This window comes from Neovison vison, chromosome 5 (assembly GCF_020171115.1).
Source record: "Neovison vison isolate M4711 chromosome 5, ASM_NN_V1, whole genome shotgun sequence".
Taxonomy (NCBI): Eukaryota; Metazoa; Chordata; class Mammalia; order Carnivora; family Mustelidae; genus Neogale; species Neogale vison.
In genome coordinates, this window is record NC_058095.1 from 140,482,889 (window position 1) to 140,506,003 (window position 23,115).

At 32.7% G+C, this 23,115-nt stretch overlaps 1 pseudogene; it reads left to right on the forward strand.

Moving 5' to 3' along the window:
* Positions 1 to 14,084: 14,084 nt before the first annotated feature.
* On the forward strand, positions 14,085 to 14,663 carry LOC122907478 (annotated as a pseudogene).
* Positions 14,664 to 23,115: the final 8,452 nt, after the last annotated feature.

A 23,115-nucleotide genomic window follows, 5' to 3' on the forward strand; every position in this document is an offset into this window, starting at 1 on the left:
ATACAATATACAGAATTATAATTATTTATTTGATTAGGTTTTCCCTAATTAAATGTTAGTTGTTTGGGAGTAAGAATTATGGCTTTCATCTACATATCCTTAGAAGCTAGAGCAGTGTATGAATGATTAAGGTAAGTTATGGCTTTCATCTACATATCCTTAGAAGCTAGAGCAGTGTATGAATGATTGGTTAAATGAGTTGATGTAAATTGAAATTAACTTAAAGATAATGACCATTGGATTTCTTTTCTATGAAACAATCTTCCAATATTTATTTAATCATTTATTTTGAAGAGTTTATTTATTTACTTGACAGAGATCACAAGCAGGCAGAGAGGCAGGCAGAGAGAGAGGGAGGGAAAGCAGGCACCCCAAGGATCAGACCGCCTGAGGCAAGGCTCAATCCCAGGACCCTGGGATCATGTCCTGGGCCGAAGATCGAGGCTTTAGCCCACTAAGCCATGCAGGCACCCCAAAAATCCTCCAATATTTAAACTGAAGAATATATGGACATTGAAGGAAGTTAGTGGAAAAAAGTACTCTAGAAAGAAAAGCAACATAAGAAAGATTACAAATGGGGCGTCTGGGTGGCTCAGTCGTTAAGCGTCTGCCTTTGGCTCAGATCATGATCCCAGCCAGGGTCCTCGGATTGAGTCCCGCATCGGGCTCCCTGCTCAGTGGGAAGCCTGCTTCTCCCTCTCCCACTCCCCTTGCTGGTGTTCCCTCTCTCACTGTCTCTCTCTCTCTCTCTCTCTCTGTTAAATAAATAAATAAAATCTTTAAAAAAAAAAAAAAGAAAGATTTACAAACTGACTTAGAATATCTAAGTATTGGGAATAAGCTTAGAATGTCTGGACCAGAAAAAAGAGAATGGTGTAGAAGATTGAAAAAGTTGCATATAGTTTTGTGGATACCAAAATTTAAGATACAAAAGATGGATACATGATAGATACTATTGAATAGGTAAAGAGAATCCAATTGATAATGCTGGGGGGTTCATTTTATGCTAATGGAAGAAATCTGTATTCTATTTTTGAAACAGATGAAGAGGTTTTAAAATATATTCATATGGTGCTAGCAGCCCTGAGGGGGATGTGGAGAGGTTTCAGTGGTGACATGAAGAGTAGTTGGAGCTCCAAAGCCATTTATAAATGCCTCCTAGTCTGCACGATGGAAGTCATTATTCTTAAGAGTATTTCTTCACCCCATAGAAATTTTACTTTTTAAAAAGCTTTCTATTAAGATTAACAATGTTAAAATATAAAATATATTATTACCATATTTTTTTCAGATGACTTTGACACAATTTGTTTACCTTAGTTGTTAATAATACTAAAAATAATTTGACAATTATAGATCACTTACTTTCATATGAAAAATATCCCATTTTTCCCCTGAAATAGCATAGAACTTTGTATTAGTATGCAATCCATATTTGTTGAGGTGCTGATTATATTAGAAATGTTTCAAAATTTTATTAACCTTGATTTGCTTTCTAATGATTTTTATTTAATAATTCTTTTTCTTGCTACATAAGGGAAAATAAGTTTTAAAATCTATTTCTCTGACTCATAGACTCCCTCCACTGGTTTGTAGTAATGATTTAAGGTCACAAGGATAATTTGCATATTGCTGGGAGGTATAGAACACTAATCTCAAGGCTAAATGGTATTACCTAACATTTTACAAAAATTTGATAATTATTAATGTTGAATTTATGTGAGGTCTATAGTTCTTTATGTTGCCATTCTATAAATGAGTGACCTGAAGCTTCCTTCCATGATATTCCAAAGGTCACACATGTCAATGGAATGAAGCCAAGAGAGAATGCTAGACAGTTTTGATGACAATCAAAATGCATAGGGCAATATGTCCTAACTGAATCCATTAACAACATTGCTTCAGATCTAATGAATTAAATCTCATTTAAAAAGTGAAACTTTTCTAAAAGCATTTCTCCTTATACTGAGTGGACAGATTTTTCATTTAATTTCACTGTCCATGTGACAAATTGATCTTAATGAGAACACCCTGAATAGTATTAAATATGTAGAGGTCAAACATAACATTAAAGAAGAATATAGCTGATAGGTCACTGAGCTGTGTGCTGGGCACTAAGTGCATGTAGTAGGAAAGGAGGAGGTGACATGCATTCAATTGGCCATCTATCTAACAGTGGAATAAATAATCCATTCTTGATTACTTGAAGGGCAGTGAAGAATTGTGTCTCTCTTGTTAAGGCAGCTACCTGTACTTTGGATTTGTTCTTAAAGGAAAAGTAGTTCCTACCTTTTGAAGTTATAATATAGAGATAATTGCTGCATGTGATTATACCATCAGTAAATATTTAAGTAAATTAATGGAAAAAGAGAACTAATTTAAGAATACAGTATAAACAGCAATATTTAAATCTCTGCTTGTCCTTACCAACCAAAAACAAAGCAGAACAAAACAATATAACACAAGGTTTTAATTCAGCTTACCTAAACTATAATAATAATATTGACATCTTTCATAAATTTGTAAAAACTATGTAACAAACTTCATGATGGACTCAAACTGGCCAATCTGATAAAATAGTATGTTTGGAGTTTAACCACATTAATTTGAAAACATTGATTACCAAGATAAATAATTAAATTTTATAAAGTCAAAATGAAAGATTTAATTAGGCACATCTTGGAAAATAAGCTAAAAGAATATAGAGAATAAAAGTAAGATTTCTTCCCATGTAGCAGTTCTGTATCAATAATCTCATTTAACTAACTAAACTATTCTAAAAGAAGAATATTATTACTCATTTCTGCAAAGGAGGAGACCTCAGGTGAAAGTTTTCAAGTAAGTCTCTCAATATCACTACTTTCTTTTCTACATTTCATGATCTTCAAGCCAGCCTCACTAAATGCACTTTGTTCTCTCCAAAACTTCATGGTCCATTTTTGTTGTAGATTTTTAAATAGCAAATCCTTCATTCTGAAACAATCATTTCTCTTTCCCCCACCTCTATTCACTTAATCAATAATTAATTTTTAAGTCCCCATTCTCTCAAAAGAATGTGAGACATTCTCTCTCACCAGGAATGTCTTAGTTGAGTATTTCTTAAGTTCAAAAGCATTCCCTGATGTCCCAAATATAAAATGATAGCCTGTCTATACCATGGCTTGCCAAAATGCAGAGTGTAACTTCCAGCCTGCTGACTGTTTGCACAAGTTCTGAGCTAAATATATTTCTTTTAAATTTTTGAATAGATGAAAAAGTCAAAAGAAGAATAATTCTTTTTGTGCAAAGTGAATATTATATGAAATTCAAATTTCAGTGTCCATATGTACTGGAACACAACCATATTAACTTAATTAATAAACTTTTACTAAACATTGGAATATTCCTAGTTGTTCATTTATAGCCATCAAACACATGTCTAATTTCCTGCCTGACACAGATGGTATCGGTTTCACCATCAAGAAGCAATAAAGAATAACCTTAGTAACTTCAGAGATTTAAAAAACTCCTCTATCAATGAAGATCACCATTATAAATAAATAAAAGTAGATGAAAAGTATGGTAAATATAAAATAGGAATCTATGATGAAAACAGCCAAGGAATTATTAGAGTCCATGTTCATTAAAGCAAAGAAAAGTACATAAACAATATGTAAACTCTTAGGAGATAAAGGGGATATTGCAAGGAAGGACATTATGTGTGTGTGTTGTTGCAAATAGATCATTTACTTTTTGTTTTGTAAGCTCATGATTTTTTTTTGTACGCTCATGATTATACTAATAATGGAATCTACTTAACAAACAAAATTTAATGTGATCATTTTCTTATATAAATTTTTACATTTAAGTTTTGTTATTTGAGATTAGACATTATTCTCTTGAAGATAGATCATTAATTTGAATCACTGTATGTTCTAGAATACAGAAGCAAAAAACATAAACAAACATTAAGGTACAATGCTTAGTGAAATTAGTCAGTCAGAGAAAGACAAATGCCATATGGTTTCACTCTTAAGCGGAATTTAAGAAACAAACCAAATGAAGAAATGAAGAGAAAGAAGAGGTAAGGAAAAAACTCTTAAAACTCTTAAATACAGAGACCAAACAGGTGGTTGCCAGATCGGAGGTTGTGAAATGGGTGAAGGGGATTAAGAGTACATTTATCATGATGAACACTAAGTAACGTTTGAATTGTTGAATCATTATATTACACACCTGAAACTAATGTAGTTCTGTAAGTTAATTTTTCTTGAATTTAAAAAAAAACAAGCATTAGGAATAGTTTCAATTTAATTACAAAATATGACATTTATCAAAATACTGGACTTAAGTTTTTTTTTTTTAAGAATTTATTTATTTATTTGACAGAGAGAAATCACAAGTAGGCAGAGAGGCAGACAGAGAGAGGAGGGAAGCAGGCTCCCCACTGAGCAGAGAGCTGGATGCGGGGCTAGATCCCACGACCCTGAGATCATGACCTGAGCCGAAGGCAGAGGCTTTAACACACTGAGCCACCCAGGTGCCTCTGGACTTAAGTATTTTTTATATCACCAATTTAAATACATTATTTAAATCTTTTTTTTTTTTTTTTAAGATTTTATCTATTTATGAGAGAGCGAGCACAGGCAGACAGAATGGCAGGCAGAGGCAGAGGGAGAAGCAGGCTCCCCGCTGAGCAAGGAGCCCGATGTGGGACTTGATCCCAGGACGCTAGGATCATGACCTGAGCCGAAGGCAGCTGCTCAACCAACTGAGCCACCCAGGCGTCCCCATTATTTAAATCTTTTGGCTCAGTGTTTTTATAATCATTATTATACTGTGGAGATTTCATATATGATAGATTTTCTATAGGAACATTTAATGATGGAGAGTAGTGAATCCAAATTTTAGTCTCTGACTAGCAGGATTTTTACTACTTCAATTTCCAATATCCAGTAGCTTATGTGTAATCCCTGATTATATCCCCAGATTTTTAATATTCCTCACTCCTAAAGACCTTGATCATAGTAATTTCCAAGTTCTGCTTATAAGGTGATATTTCTTATTTTAATACTTTAGAACTCATCTATAACTTAGAATAATGCATGACTGATTAAATAAATAAATCTAAATAACATTGTCATATTAGAAAGGTAGAAATCAAAATGTATTCAACCGGTTCAATTGTATTACTAAATGTGGCAGCCGATTGTTAGATTGAAATCTATGAAACTGAATGGTTTGAAGCTTAAATAAGGTCAAATATCCCAAGTTTTTGAATAAATTTAAAAATTAATATATTTTTCTGATTAGGAGTTTTTTGGACCAAAAAAAAAAAAGTGCCCTCAGGTGAAATACAGGTCATCGGATAGTACCCACATTTTTACTATGTGTTGATTACACTATGTCTTCCTTTCAAAATATCTTCCTGCTGTTTCTATGGAGATGGTTTAAGCTGTACTGAACTGAATAGAGGATGATTAGTGTGCCCAGCATGATAAAACCAGACACTGTCTTCCTGCTTAGCCATAATTGATTAGATTGGGTCTGGTTAGAATTTTCCCTTAGTGTTAGGATATTTCCAGATTTTAGAGCATGGCCCTTACTACTGAAACAGGATTTCTGGAGTAAAAAATGAATGCCTAAGGTGCTCAGTGATGTTCCAACTCAGGATAGACAGAACTCCAGTATGTTGAAGGAATGCATAACTACTGATATTTCCATTTTGCTTTAAACATCACATTGGTTTACCCATCAAGACCTTAAATTTCTCATCTTTCATCTGCTCAGACCAACTCTTAGTCAAAAACATACAGGAAATTCTCATGAAGACATCTGGGGCCAAATTTTGGGATAGGTTCCTATTTTCCAGTAATATAATTTGCAAATTACAACTGCTTTTGAAAACTGAACTCCAATTGCTTGTCCTTAGCTCAGAAAAACTACCTCTATCTCTGTTTGACTTAAACATTCTTTGGCCACAGTTCTGACTTCATTAATGTTGAAAGCAAGACTGAAGGTAAGGCTCTCTTTATTTGTCTCCCTAGTTTTATAACCTAGTTTTAAGCCTAACAATTCCATTGTGTAGTCTTGATTTTAATATTTCAATCCCAAATTGATATCAAAGAAGTGTTGGTTTCATCTTATCTTAAAATGATAAAGAAATAGATCTATCTATTCATGAGTATACAATAAATATATATTCAAATGTATCTATATCTATTTATTTCCAAGTAATCAGGTTTATTTTATTCAAAATTTTGTTTTTCATTTCTGCATTTAGTGTTCTTTTATGAGAATGTGGCACTTAATATTTTGGTTTCTAAAATTTAGTTATTTTTATAGTGGCTTAATGTTTGGTAGCATTTGTATGTATTTTCTGAATGCTTGAAAATAGTTGTTTTTATTGTTTTAGGGTACAAACCTTATATATAATTATATTTAGGTCATTATCTTTACTTTGTAATCTGGTTTATCTTTCAAATTTGGAAATGACTGTGCTAACGTTTATTTTTCAATTTCTGCAAATGTGCACTCTATCTATCTATCTATCTATCATTTATTTCTTCATTAGTTTTGTACCTTTAGCAAGTATTATTAGCATTTTCCTTTAATTCTATTTTTTCTACTAGTAATTTAAGAAATTCTAGAATTTAATAGGTAAAATAAAAACAAACACTGTTCAGCATTACTCTTACATTTGCTTTTTTGTGATGAGACTTATTGACAGTGACATTACATGGGAAGTCCCCACTTATAGGAACCTGTTTCTACACCTATTGCTAATTTCTCTGAAGGTTTGAAATAAAGCATCTCATTTAAACCAGTAATATTCACTTGCACTATTTTAAGAATTATTTTTGTTCATAGAAATGCTAATAATGATTTAACTGTTCTAAGCATGTGTCTTAGCATGCCTCTTACCCTTTCCTGCTCCATTGCTTCTTTGTCTTGGATTCTTTTGTCAGTAACCAAAATGAAGAAAGATGGCAGAGATTAGATAGCTGTAATAGGTTCTCCCCAATTTATGAAGATCATTTTTAACTCAAAAAACACAAGTCATAAAACCTATGTGACTTTTCAGATTTAGCTTAAAATGAAATGACAGTACCTTGTTCTTCCCCTGCTTTATCTACCTCCCCATTCCCCCCACATATAGACTCGCACAGTATAGCTATTAATAAATAATTATAAAATTATTCATAGCTTGAAAACAAAAATGGAATTGCATTCTTTTTAAGAGTTCATATTAAATATATAAAATAAATGTAAAGTACTATATACCTTAGAAAGATTATAACAGATTCTTCTTTCTATGTAAATTTGTGTGTGATACATGCAAAAAAGATTTTAATGGCAATTTCAGTTGTTCATTTTCTGCAAATTTTCATATGGTACTTTGTGTTCCCTAGTAATAAATTTCTTCTCAAGTAATTGAAGTTATTTATTTACAACGTTTTCATAAGCAGTGACTTCATTATTCTTGATTCATTTGGGAAGATGAGAAATGTGCACTATGACGATAGGTAGAAACAAAGTAATTAAGGCTAAAATGAATTATGTCAAACCTCAACCTCATATTAACATGTTTTATCTATACTCCAACTTAATCAAATTACTACTGTAAATAATTCACAGTGTAATAATTTAACAGTTTATAAATCTTTTTTAAAAAGACAGGACATTTAAGTCTTTTATGCATCTGTAAAACAAGTTGTTAGACTATTACAAATCTAAGTGACAACACATAATGTAGTATTTCAATCACAACATACATGTTTTGGGTATTGTTTTCCAAATAAAGTCAAGATAAAATTGAATAAAGCCTCATATACATTATCAATGTGAAAGAGCCCACAAATCAAATTCTTCCAAAACATGTTCTCCATGGTTGGTTGGCTATTTTTTTCCTGTGACAGAAAAAATGGAAATAGATTCATTTTGTTACACTGGATGCCTGGAGGTAAATAGATGTCTATATTTTAGAAGTAGCTTTCTTTTCTGTAAATGTGAAATTCCCAGTGATTTATAAGATAAAAATATAATCTTATTATTTTTTGATTATCTATTTCCTTTAAAGTTGATTTATCCTCATGTTTTAAAATATATTTCATTGAAAATTTTGTACCAATAGATATGGATTTGAATTATATATTATTTAAAAATAAAAGTTAAATTTTAGCTGCTGAATAAGGGGCACCTGGATGGCTCAGCTGGTTAAGTGTCCAACTCTTGATTTTAGCTCAGGTCATAATCTCAAGGTCTGAGATGGAACAGCAGCAGGACAGACTATAAGCTCAGGGGGGAATCTGCTTGGGAGTCTCTCTCCTTCTCCCTCTGCCCCTTCCCACTGTGCTCTCTCTCCAAAATAAATAGATAAAAATATTAAAATATTAAAGAACTATAACACAAAAAATATGACTAAAAATACAACTTACAAATGTGTCTATTTTTAATATCATAATATTGCTGTTTTTAATATAAAATATGAAACTAAATGTAATAAGATTATTTCTAAGAGATGAAATTTATTTATGGAATATTTACAATTAAATAGAAGATTTTCTATTTTTTTTTTAAGATTTTTTATTTTATTTATTTGACAGACAGAGATCACAAGTAGGCAGAGAGGCAGGCAGAGAAAGAGGAGGAAACAAGCTCCCAGCCGAGCAGAGAGCCCAATGTGGGGCTCGATCCCAGGACCCTGGGATCATGACCCGAGCTGAAGGCAGAGGCTTTAACCCACTGACCCACCCAGGCGCCCCACAATTAAATAGAAGATTTTCTTAACAGATGAATATATTTTCCCTCTTGTTATATAGAATTTCACATTCTAAGTATGAAATAGATTTATTTAGCTAGTTATGTTTTTGAAAATGATCTCTTCTAAAATTTTAGTAATATTCATAAAAGGGATAATTTCCACTATAAAACTCTTTTTCCATGTGCAGGCAAACAGATTTCTGCCACACCCTTCAATTTCAATATAGTTTCTATGATCACCTTGCAGTATCTTCTAATTCAAGCATGTGTTTTACCTTGGCAATTTGGAACTTAAAGCTAGTGGTTCAAACATTAAATTTGTAGTAAATACCCTTGATATAGAAAAGTCAATGTTATGTTCACTTTGTAATTTTAAAAATTTGAATAATTCAATCTATTAATCTCTGGATGGGTTTAAGATTAATTAACAAATTAAAAAATATATTTTTAAAGCTATACATTAACAATAGTGACCAAGATGTCTTGGTTGTGAATGATGTGAACACAAAATATAGCAATAGTACAATAGCATTGAGGGAAAACCAGCACACTCACTTTTGGACATAGGAAATTTAGTTATTAGTCTTAAGATGGCTTTAGGTAGTATATTAAGTTCTCTGGGTCTCTTTTCACAGTGTTAAATGAAAGCATTGAAACATATCATCTCTAGTTTCTTCTTAGTAACATTTTTTTTTTATTTTGGAAGGTAATTTATTTATTAATGATTATAATGATTTAGATATATAAGAGACATTACAGAATAAGTGACTCACATTTCAATTTGCTTATAACCTCAATCACAAAATAGGAAAAACATGTGTTAGGATAGGATTAGCTCATGTCCATTTGTCTGGTACAGTGATACCACATAAATCTTAGTGTTAGAAAAAACCATTTGGTTTTACCAGAGATCGTAAAGAGCTTTTAAAAAATGGAATATAAAGGCATATAAATAGAAGAATTCATTTCTGTAATTGGGCACTCCCCAAACTGAAGTATATAAAAGATAGTTTTAACAGAAGAGGGAAGGGATTGAGGGAAGGAGAACAAGAATATGAACAAGAAGATAAATATTTAAGGTGATACTCTTATATTGTTCTAATAAGTTCAACAATTAGATTCTAATAAGATTCTTGCAAGACTTGTCATAGTCTGCAGCATGCAAATGCTTTGAAATATTAAAGGCAGAAGAGTCATATAACAAATATATGTCATATAAAAAATATAAATAAATATTTTTTCCATAAAACTTATTATTTGTAGAAGTAGAAGTAGATCGGAGAAGCTGATAAATGATGCTCAAGTTTTAAAAAGAATGATGTGCTCTATATTCCCACTTACTCATAATGAAAATAATTAAAATATTAAAGCACAAAATAAAAAATAACAATTAAAAAATAAAAAGGGACCAGATACTGATAAAAGAAATATTGTTCAAAATTGGTCCTAAAAATTTTGTTGAATATGTAGACCACATAAATTCTTACCAAAATGATGTTAAAAATATTTATAAAATTATGTTAGAAAACACTGAATTGGTTAAACATTTGGTTTCAAATTTCAAATAATTTTTTTGGTGATAAATGGCTTTTAAAACAGAGAAAAGAGAATTCATTAAATGAAAATAGAGGGAAAAAATGATAAGTATTCTTGTCCTTAAAAATCTAAAACTAAACACAATGATGGTGACATACAAGGTCAAGTGATCGCAGAAATTGATAGTGTGCAGTCCTTCAATTCCTCAAAATAATTACATGAAAAAGACAATTTGATTAAACTCTGAAAGCCCATTCTTATCTCTTTTTCAAAACAGGAAACTCACATACATCCGCACACCTACACCCACACAAACACATAATTTGTCTCGCACAACATGTGCTGTTGCCCATAACTGAAAAACTCCAAGACTGATTCAAAGGTCCATGAATCCCTCTGGCTACTTGATGCATCTCCTCACTACTGAATTAATGTGATAGCTTACAGTTTATTTGAAGGTCAGCTGTACTTGTGTTTGAATTCCTTGAAATTTCTCTGACCTTTATTTTATATCCCTTTTGGCTTTGCCTGAGTTGAGAGTAATAACTTTCTCCCCAAATGCTTGAATAAGACATGGAGACACAATAAAAAATCAAATAAAATATTTGTAACATGAAAAAAAAAAGTACTAGTTAAATTTCTGGTTAAATGTAGTGGAGTGAATCTTTTCCCCTGGAAGCACCAGTTAGTTAATAGCAAAAAAGTAAAGAAATAAACTGGTCAAAGCCCATCTAGACAAAGAGAATAGGAAAACAGACTCAACATTTCCCCAAAGAATTCAAAAAATTTTGAAGAAAATAATAGATAGAGGGGAGGGCCACTTGATTACTAGAAGTAAACTATAAACTAAATACTTAGGTTGGGATGTAATGTTGGGGAAAAAATGACTTGAGTCTCTCAAAGTATCAAGATTTGGAAGCACCAGCACCCAAAAAGGTGATAATTAAATTTAGAACAAAAATCGGGAAGATAGTACGTGGAGTATTTGTTTCCTCAGATACTTTCCTTCAGCCTGCAAAGTCAGGTTGCCACTCTTCTAAGAAAAGAATAAAAGTTATGCTCAGAAGGAAGGTACTAGAGGGACTTCCGACCTGTGGACAGTAAGGTTCGCTGAGACTGGCACTCTTGCAGCAGCATGGAGAGTAAGAGTCTGAACCATGAGGCATCTGGGTTCCTTCTCTGTGGCTGTCGACAGAACCTAGACAATGAGCACTATTAGCCCAGAAATGAGCAAAAGTTATTACTGTCAATGTAAACAGGGTATATGAAACAATTCTTTTGGGTTAGGTGCATGGATTTCCAAATCTGAAAAACTGAGACATTTGTTGTCTGTTGATGGCAATCTCAAAATAACAAAAGAAGTACTAGTAAAGAAAGCAACATGGAAAGTTTTTGATCTGTAGCAAACAAAAACAGAATGGAGAAATGGCTCTGTTGCTTATTTGAAGAGGAGAAATTCAATATTATTTCAAAGAATATAAAATTAATACCATGTATCTGCTTCAGTTTCATGCTCCTCAAAATGTAACTATTAACATTTAAAAATAACTCTTTTGCCTCTCTATATTCACTCAGATTTTAGATGCGGTATATTTTCTAGTGATGATTAAGTCAATTCATTTTATTCAATGACAACGGAGGTTACAGAGATAATAGGGTTTTGATAAAGATTTTTTTAGTTGGTTTTCTAACCAGAATAAGAAAGTCACAGTCTATTTCTAGACATTAATGAATAATCAATCATAATTCTTTAAAGGTAGTCTGATTCATCTGCTAGTTCACAGAGTATCAAAACAATTGTTTTCCATGTCGACTCACATTGTTTTAATGCAAAGTAGTAGAATAATTCATTGACTGTGAAAAATAGTATATTTGATATTGTGGTAGGCTGAATAATGGCCCACCAATCTATAAAAGTAGCTAAATGTTGCATTTCAATAAACTTATGATGCGACAGTACTGACCAAAAGTTTAAAATGTGTATGTGGTTTGAAAACATAGCCAGAATTTTAAAATTTAAAAATTTAAAAAATTTAAAAAATTTTAAATATTTTAAGGACAATCAAAATATACTGATATATTATTAATTTTGCCACTATGGTATGTACTAGGGGAATACCAGTAAATGAGAAGAGGAACAGGAGCATAAGAATAGCTCAGCATATGACTTAATATATGACTTACTTTCCACGATGTGCCATAATAGAGATAGAAAATCATTCCTGTGGAAGGAGAACTGAATAACAGATCATTTGATTAGGAGGAAGCAGTCTAGAAAACTCAGAGAAAATGATGCTATAGTGGCTTAATAAAGATGTGGGAAAAATAATCTGGGCATTAAATGAAAAATATATATAGGGCAAGTCCTAAGCCTTCTTGGTAATCTGATATAATATGAATATAAGGTGAGAGAAATGGATCTGTTCTTCTAAGAAAGAAAAAGAGAATTAATTTGAAGACAGGCTGCAAAAAACTATGAACACTATGATAACTAACAGTAAATATAAGGGAAATGCTGTTATTTGCTTTTATTTGTTTTATTTCTGCATTTCTGAGTTATTTAACTGAATTAAATAAATGAGTAGTTCCTCTTGTGTCATTTAATATATGAACAGTCCTCACTTGAGATTATCAAATTGATAGTGTGAGCTTAAACCAAGCAAAGCTATCTGAAACTTCAATGAGAAGAATTATAATTGTTCCATGACTTTTTAAAACCTTTATTGAAATATTAAAAACTCTCTTATCATTAGTTATACACTTATAGGGAATGAGGAAATGGTAAAATTAATATTTACTTAGAACAGGCTATATTAAAATGTTCAAAACATTGACATCTAAAGTGTTTTGTTTCTTTGGGGGGGGAAAAAACACTCCTAAAAAGGAGATCAAATAGTGTTTGTTTCCCCATCTCTGTTTATGATACTTATATGGAACAATCGATGCCTTGTTGAATTGTCATTCTTCCTTTTAAGTTTAGGTCAGCTTTTGATGTTTTATCTGTTGTACCTTCAATGCTATGAAACACCTTCAATGCTATGAAACACCTCTAAGAATTCTATCAACATGAAATTTACTCTCTAGTATTACTCCCTCTGGGATATTTCATCACAATCACTTTCCTCACCTTCGCTAATGTCCTCTGGCTCCATATCTTGAGTCTCCCACAGAGGCCAGTACCCACATTCCCATACTATCACACGATCACACCCTATTTCATTCCTGAGGGTATCACTTCTGTTTCTTTGCTGCACCATCATCTTTACTGGTCTAACCAAATTACTATTTACTTTAGCTGTTCAGTGGAGCACAATTCTCCCCACCCCCCCGCCAAATAAAGAGTTGGCTTTATTTCTTCCAAAGAAACTAATCTTAAGCTTCAAATTTCAAAGAATAATTAAGTCTCAAATGTAAATCTTTAATAGTCTAAAGTTAAAGGTGATACATACTTTTTATTTTAGTATTTATGATTAAATGTATGAATTTGGAAGCTTATAAGCAAGATGTAAACATAAGAAGGAGTGAGCTGTATTTAATCCTCCCTCTTCCTTTTTACAATCTGACAGAAGTGTTCAAGAGAGATTAAAAATAAAAATAAAATGTGGCAAAGGGGTCTTAATCAGTTTCAAAACAAAAGCATTGAGGGCCTCCATGGAGGCGGCCTTAGAGGTCACTCTCAGTTTTTGGCTTTTCTAAAGAAAGGCCCTTTAGAAGGAAGGAGTCCTCGTGCCCCATCAAAGGGCAGGGCTGGGACAAGGCAACTGAGGAGAGGCAGCTGCATAGGGATTCCCAGGGTCAGAACCACAATGATTCCACTAAAAGAAGTATTTTACTGTCAGTCTGGCAGCCAGAATCAGGTCACAACACCCTACGAATGGAGGAAGATCTCCCCATACTACCTGCTGAAGCTAGCGAAGGCCCTATAATTGCCGAAGACTGCCTTCAAAACAAGAAAAAGCACCATGGAAAAATTTGGTTTATTGACAAGATCAAGTTACTGCAGGTAGACTGATCCCAGAGATTTGAAATTCCCTGCTGTGTCACATGGAGCCCCTGCCCCACCTGTGCCTGAGAACTCGTTGCCTTTGTCAAAGATGGCCCTCAGCTCAGCTTTCAGAACTTTGTCTCCTGCCCGCACTTCCGTTGGCGCTGGAAGTATCAGCAAACGCTGAGACATATGCAGACATCGAATATCCCAGGGGCTGTCCTGAGCTGCCTGTATTTTGAGGACTGCAGGGGGAAGTTTGTAAACACCCAAGACAGGCCTTTCCTGCCCTGGGACCACCTGGAACACTATAGTAAAAGCATGAAACTAATGGCTCAGAAGGATCCTGATGTCCCTGAATGATTTAGAGAATGACTTTTGAAATTTGAAACTTGGATGACTATCAATCCTCCCAAACCACGCCTGGTTAGGAAGTGACTCAAGAGAGCTATTCCTGGAGCATCTCAATTCTTCATAAACTGCTGACTGTTAGGAGAAAGTTGTGAGCGCCCCAGGCACACCTGACCCTTGCCAGGGAAACTTTCTTGCTCCTTCATTCTTTTCTTTTTTAAGAAAGATTTTTATTTTTATTTTTTTAAAGATTTCATTTGTTCGTCAGAGACAGAGAGACAGAAAGAGCACAAGCAGCAGGAGCAGCAGGCAGAGGGAGAAACAGGCTCCCTGCTGAGCAGACAGCACCATAAGGGACTCTATCCCAGGATGCCAGGATCATGACCTGAGCCAGAGGCAGATGTTAACGAACTGAGCCACCCAGGCATCCCAGGTATATATTTTTATAATTGCAAAAATTATAATAAGTTTTAAGTCTGTAAAAAAAAAAAACAAAATAATTAAGATAAAGCATATTGTACAAAATTCACACATGTAATTTTTTAAGATATATGACAGATGACTGCAGATTGAAGGGAATCACTAAGTACGAGCTCCCACCCTACAGATGGCAAGAAAGTTGTGAGACGCTACAAGATAGAAAAAGGAAATTGTGACAAATCTCAAAGCATCAAATAAACTGTAGGGGTAAGGGTCAAAGCTAATAACTTGTCACAGGGCTGAGTGCAATTTCTGACATTTAGTAATGAATTTTAAATTCAAAGGCTGTGGCAGCAATGCTCTAAGGTCAAACACTGGTGACACAGTCACTCCACAGTAACTCTCCATGGAGGTGAAGCATCACTTCAGCATTGGGGAAAGATTCTGAAATCAGGTAAATTCTTTGGTTCTGGGGAGGAAAGACTAGAAGAGAAGAGAAGGCCAACAATATGAAATGTGAAAATTATTCTACTTGAAGCCACCTTTGCTCAAGAGAGAACAATACTTAGATTTAAAAGTCTTTAATATATTCAAGAAAATATTTGAAGCAGTGAAATTTAAGCATCTGCAAATTTGGTTATGAAAATTAGAATGAAGGACACACTCACTAGCACAGCTGGGGAAAAAGCAAGCACTGCTCTCTTTTTCAGTGTTTAAAACGATAGACAACTTTCATGAAATATATTCTGGCAATGACATTTTTAGAGTTTAGTTCTAACAATTCAAATGCTGATCATGCTCCTCCTGAAGCTTCAGAGTAAAAGGGCAGAATATTTCTGAAGCTAGATGATTCACAGGGGCATGATGGAGGTGACTCCCTCATGTTCACCATTTCTGTATCGAGCCAGAATGTTTGCAATATGCTCTACCACACATTTATGCAAAGGTCTAGGGGAAATTGCTACAATTCTACTTGCACAACAGGATACTAGTTCCCATCATAGAGAGCTCAGATTCCTTCAATAAGGATGATGCTTTTGAGTTTTTGACGTGGAGGTCATCACTGATGGTGTGACAATGGCTGGATACAACACTGTCTGTGGCTAAACCTTGGGGACAGAATCAGATTTTGGTTCTTGACTTTTTGTATTTGTCAAAAAAAACATGAATTTCCTTGTTCCGTATGAAAGGAAGCCTTTATATGTTACTGATATTTCCTATGCAAATATCTGTTTATAATGTTCATTGTTAAGTACGTTGAATTAGGTAAAATATGAATGAGAAGTAATTTATATTGGATTTTTCTTAAACCCAAGTTCTCATTGACGGATTCACCTAAAAATAATAATTGATCGGATGACAGTGATAAAAGATGTGTATATGCATTCCCTGAAAACTTTCTGCTTATAATAGGTCATTCTGCTTTTTAAAAACCATGCCATCTATTAACACTTTATGGTCTTTCTGCTTTAGGAGTCATCAGAAGCAACTGATCAGAGTTTCTATGACTGAATTTATATTCCCTGAAGACTATCTTCTTGCTGAGATTAAATCAGGTATCCCCCCTGCACAATTATTTCTGTCACCCACAATTTATTATTTCTAAAAACAGGTATATGAATAGGATACCACTGTTAACTCCTATAGCTAATTGAGAGAAATAGACTAGCAAGAAAATATTTCATAATTATTTACTGTACCACATATAGTGTGGGTAACAAACATTTTATTATAATAAATTAAGATTTTTAACATAAAATCAACATTCTTGCAAAATATCAATAATTACTGATATAATATTAGTATTATATTATATTAGTAAAATAATTTTATTTTTATTTTTATTATATTATTTATTTTATTATTTATTAAATAATAAATTTATTAAATAAATGTTAGTAAAATAATATTTAAAAATAAATATTCACTATTATTAAAGAAAATATACAATTCTTATAAGAAATATTTCTTATAACACTTAATAATTTAAACCCAAGCAAAACAAGAGTTAAATATCTGAGAAGATATAAATGGTTCGAATCAGAAGTAGTGAGCAGTAATGTAACTAATTCTTTCAAGTTATTTTTATGTTTGTAGTATTTTTCAACCATTATTATAATGGAATTTTGGGGGGAACTGAAAAAAAACACTAATTGTGAGTTTATCTGGAAGAGTAAATAATTAAAAATAAAGTTTACTTTTTTGAAACACAATGAAAGAACATTTGGGTTAAGTAGCAAACTGTATTTAAGACTATAATAGAATACATAATAGGCATTTGTGTATAAATAAATTAAATCAAATAAGTGACTCCCAAATACAAAGTATTAATGTGTGTATGTTTATATAATTTATAATTTAATAATTATAATAAAGTCATTCAAGAGCTTTTGAAAAAAATTAAAAATAAGAATATTACTAGTGACCTGAAATCAATAATAAAGAATGAGAAGTCTTCAGTAGAGCAAATTTAGTCAGTAAGTAAATACACAGAAACATTTGACACTGAATTAAAAACTAGAAAAAAAAGTAGAAAGTACACATTAAATAGCATTTTACCAATCAAAATTATAAAGTTGCAAAAAGATGATTCAAAATATCAATGGTTTCAAAGTGAATTTTAACAGTGAACATTAATATAGATTGATACAATAATTATAATATTACGATCTAGTAACATATAGTACATATAGTAATAAATTTTGACATATTTTAGAAGTCTTATTTGTGAACCACCTAATGATTGACACTTACATAGTAATTATATAGCAAAATATCCTTTTTACAGAAACTCTGATGAATACACTGACAATGTTTGTTTGACCAAATCATTTTAGATTTACTCGAGTTTTACATCTTGAAATTGTGTATACTTTATGGTGGAGATTATTACTATTGTATTTTACAAATGTCCCTGCAGTTGTAATGACGTCTTTTAGTTATTCACCGTTCCTCTTTTTTCTCTCATAAACATAAACACCCATGTGGAGTTAAGGCTTCTGATTTTCCTTCAGTGCTCTCTGCAACAATGTTACTGCATTTCTATCTCAAATAGCATTTACTAGTACTACACATTGTGTTCAAGAGGTGGTTAGGAAAACAGATTACAGCAACCTTCGGGTTCTGCAAGGTTAAGTGATTTGACCTTGGTCACAGGAAATATAAATGAGGTACTAAGAACAGTATCTGGCTAACATAAGGAGCTTATTTTTAAATCTATTCTTCAATGTTAGTTTCTAAATCAGAATTTCTGCCTTATAAACTAAAAGGAAAATAAGCAAAGGGGTAACTTGAATTAAAATTTGCATTAATTTAATTCTGTTGTCTTATATATTTCAATTTTCCAAAATGATATAGTTCTTATGCATTAGTGAAATAAAATGAATTCTGGACAATGTCATTCAAGAAGTGTTTATGCAGGTGGATGACTGAGAAACAATTATTTGAGAACCAAAGTAGATTAAGGCCCTTAGTTGAAAGACTCCGAAACTTTGCTCAAGAAGCAATGCTCAATATTCTCTAGCTTTCAAGAGACAAGATCACCTAGCACAGTATTCCTTAGAGTCTTTTTATTCATTCATTCATTTGTTCGTTCTTTTATTCATTCATTCATTCACTAAGTTATTCATTCTAACAAGATACACTTTAAATTAAAAATTTGGTTTCTGGAAATGAGCTGAGATGAATAAATTTTCAGAGTCACAGAGAAGAGACTATCTGCTGTCCTGGAAGTGAGAAAAAAATGAGGATAGAATGTGTTGTAGTCACTCTTACAAATACTGACTATATTCCTCCTTTAAGGTGTGTTTTTTAGAATCCACTTTGTGATCCAGGGCACATGTACCCAGGATAAATCATACCCACCTCCACAGTCTGTCTCAAGAGGTGACTAAAAGAGTGACTAATGTCTAAGGAATTTTCAGAAATGTTTTTATGTAAACATACTAGAATGTAAACATAAGTAAGAAAATAATTTCTAGACATTTTCTAAATATATAATTTTCATTTTTCTCTAATAATACATCATTGCTCTGCACTGTTTTACAGTGCATACTTTATATTTCCATGACAGAGGCCATGGGGATCTGTAAATAATCTTACTGCCTTATCCAGAGGATAGAAACATGACCTACACAGGTCCAGGCAATGCTTTCTCAAACCAAGTAAGGCAAAAGATAAAGGGATGCTTAGGTTTTCACTTGGGCAAACAGTATTAATGATGGCCTAAAGTTAATGTGGTATGTTGGCCAGGTTGTTTCTCTTTCTTCTTCCTTTAACCTACCTTGTTTCCATGGTTTCTGCCGAATTCACTTGCCTGATTCTCTTAGTCTGGTGTTCCAATAAATTCTATTTCTGCTTAAGATAGCCACAGTGAACTTTAATGTCTTGCAATCAAGAACTTTGGTAACAACAAAAAATCTTTATTATATAAATAAGTATGGACTTTAGATTTCTCCATAACATTTGTGGATTTTAAAATGGTGTGTGTAGCTTTTATTTTTTTTTCCAAAACCTTATTACTGTTTCTGAGTCATTCAGGCTAACCTTTATCTGTGAACTTACTTTTTAATTTCTATTTTGTAAAGCAGGGAGGCATACATTTGTTATTTCCGTGATCAACCTTTAAGGAGCCAAAGCCTTTTAGCATCCTACTGTAGTACAAAATAAGATAGAGATGTGAATATCTGTTATTGTGTTAATGCCTTGAGTGCCAGATGGTAAAAAAGGAGACACTTTCTGCAAAAGCCAAAGGATTGAATAGTAAGGACTACAGAGAAGATAGGGAAGACTCCACAATTATTTCCACATTTCTCAATCCTATTCCAATTTCAGCTTGATTAAAACACAAAGCAACTGTTGCTATCACAGGGGAATACATTTGTTACTGTGTTATTTGTTGTTTTCTTTTCTTCTTCTTTTTCTTCTTTTAAGTAGGCCCCATGGACAGCGTGGAGCCAGGGCAGGGCTTGAACTCACAATGCTGAGATCAAGATGTGATCAAGAGTCAGATGCCTAACTGACTGAGCCACACAGGTGCCTCCTGTAATGTTTACCCTTAATTAGAAGGGATGTATTCTTAGAGATTTCCTAACTTTATCATGTGAGCTATTTTTTTTGCTTGTTATATTAAACTTTACATCTTAACTTCAGATTTATAATTCAATCCTTGTTTAGCATCCAAAAATCAAAAACAAAAAATTCTTTAAAAAAGAGTTTATAAATTATCTACTGTGGTTTGATTAAAAGCACAAGAAAGTGCTACATGAGAATAGATCATGTTTATTATCTAAATGCAGGAAGGAGCATGAGAATATGAGTAAACAAAACAATTTTGCATCACTTTACTATTACAGATTCAGGAAATGCCTAAAAAGCAACTAATTTGAATTCATAACCAAATTCAGTCACATCAGGCAGAAGACAGTCAATATTTTAGTTAGGAAAGGAAAACATATCAATGACAATTTAGAGACAATTTTTTCAAGTAATGCCATTGCAGGAAGAGGTATGCCTTCCTTAGTACTTCCTTATCCACATGTGTTTATTAGGAGGATGCTAAAATTTAAGGAAAATATATTACTGATACAGATGAATATATATATGGTACAGGAAGACAATTTGTGGACAAAACAAACCAAAGATTGAAAATGGAATCTCTCCTTCATAAACTTCCTCTTAAAATAAAATTCTACATTATTAAAGGAGGAGCAGATATTTTGGAGGGTTCTTAGTAGCAGTGTTTGTATTAAGTGCAATGCAATATGTATATTCTAGGACATGTTTAACAGAAATAAGTCTTGTAATTATAATTCATCTTTCAACTTGTAATTATTCAGTTTGTAATTTAACTTGTAATTATAATTCATCTTTATGAAAAATTAGAACTTAAATAAGTATTCAAATATTTGTCTATATTTAATGTTTTCATATATTTTTAATTGCTTTGATTGCTTTTTAAAATATAAGCTGGGGGATGCCTGTGTGGCTCACTGGGTTAAGCCTCTGCCTTCAGCTCAGGTCATGGTCTCAGGGTCCTGGGATCAAACCCCACAGGGAGCCTGCTTCCCCCTCTCTCTCTGCATGCCTCTCTGCCTACTTGTGATCTCTCTCTCTTTCAAATAAATAAATAAAATCTTTAAAAAAATAAAAATAAAATATAAGCTGGAAAGCTGACATATTTGATTACTAAAAAAATTTCTAAAATGTTAAATAATCATTAAGTACTACTAACAATTATTAGTGAACAGTATTTATTATTATGTCAAAACACATACATAATTATATATTGATTTATTAGCCAAATTATAGATACTATTTCAATATTTCTTAATACTTATAAATAAGAATCTTGTGATAATTTATCCTAAAAATCTCATATACTCGATCACTTACCAAAGAAATACCTATAATTGTTTTAAAACTTTTATTTTACTTAAAACTTTGATGAGGTGAGACCAGATCATTCCCAACAGTATTGTCTAAATTTTAAAATTGCATAATAAAGTTTTGAGGAGTGATTAACTTTACAGCAACATAACTTAAAGTAGAGGTACACATAATTTTAAGGGAATATTAGAATGCATCCCTCATTTAACTCTATCACTCTGATGTCCATCATGGGGATATATTGGGGAATTAGAAGAAGAATAAACTTTCTTTTCCCAAATACCTTACAAGCTAGTAAAGAGGCAAAGTACACACATGAGGTAGTTAAGTAAAAATATAATGTACACATACAGAGCTATTTTATGAAGATGATTCTAAGTGCAATTGAAAGCCTTGAAGAAAGACACAATGAAGAGTCTGAGCCTTGAGATAAGTTAAGTTATATTGGGACAGCTAATATAAAGAGAAGAGGCAGCTTGTTCTAGAACAACGTGAAAAAAAAAATCAAGAGTAGGGAGCAAACTGCATGTGATTTTCTGTTTTTCCCAAAACAAAGAGAATGAGATGCAAGTGTTTTCAAGCAAATTATGATAGAGGTTTTGAAAGTCCCTAAGAACTCTATGTACATAGTATAAAAATCGTCTATGCAGTTATGTTAGAGAGTTGATTAACTCTGATTCTTAGGTGTGTTAATAAGAGGATGATTAAAATAAATTAAAAAAAATCTAAATATATATGTATTAGGTAAAATTAACATTGTTAAAATGATTTTATTTTTATTTTTATTTTTTTAAAGATTTTATTTTATTTATTTGAGAGAGAGAGACAGTGAGAGAGAGCACGAGCGAGGAGAAGGTCAGAGAGCGAAGCAGACTCCCCATGGAGCTGGGAGCCTGATGTGGGACTCGATCCCGGGACTCCAGGATCATGTCCTGAGCTGAAGGCAGTCGTCCAACCAACTGCGCCACCCAGGTGTCCCTTAAAATGATTTTATAATGGAGCTAGAGTACATACAGAAAGTGAGCATTAGAAGAATATTAAAAATAGAGCTACCCTATGACCTAGCAATTGAACTACTGGTTATTTACCCCAAAGATACAGATGTAGTAAAAAGAAGGGCCATATGTACCCAATTTTCTTGGCAAAAATGTCCACAATAGCCAAACTGTGGAAACAGTCGAGATATGGTCCATATACACAATGGAATATTACTCAGCCATCAGAAAGGACGAATACCCAAGTTTTGCATTGACATGGATGGGACTAGAGGAGATTATGTTAAATGAAATAAGTCAAGCAGAGGAAGTCAATTATCATATGGTTTCACTTATTTGTGGAACATAAAGAATAGCATGGAGGACATTAGGGGGAGGAAGGGAAAAATGAAGGGGGGTGGATCCTGGAGGGGAGACAAACCATGAGAGACTATGGACATAGAAACTAAACTGAGGGTTTTAGAAATGAGAAGGATGGGTTGGCCTAAGGAAGGGTATTAAGGAAGGCACATGTTGCATAGAGCACTGGGTGTTATACACAAACAATGGATCATGGAACACTACATCAAAAACCAATGGTGTATTGTATTGTGTCTAGCATAACATAATGATAATAATAATAGAAAAAGAAGAGCATTAAGATCACCACGCTTTTCTAAATTAAACCCTCAAAAAGAAAGGAGGGGATAATATTATTGT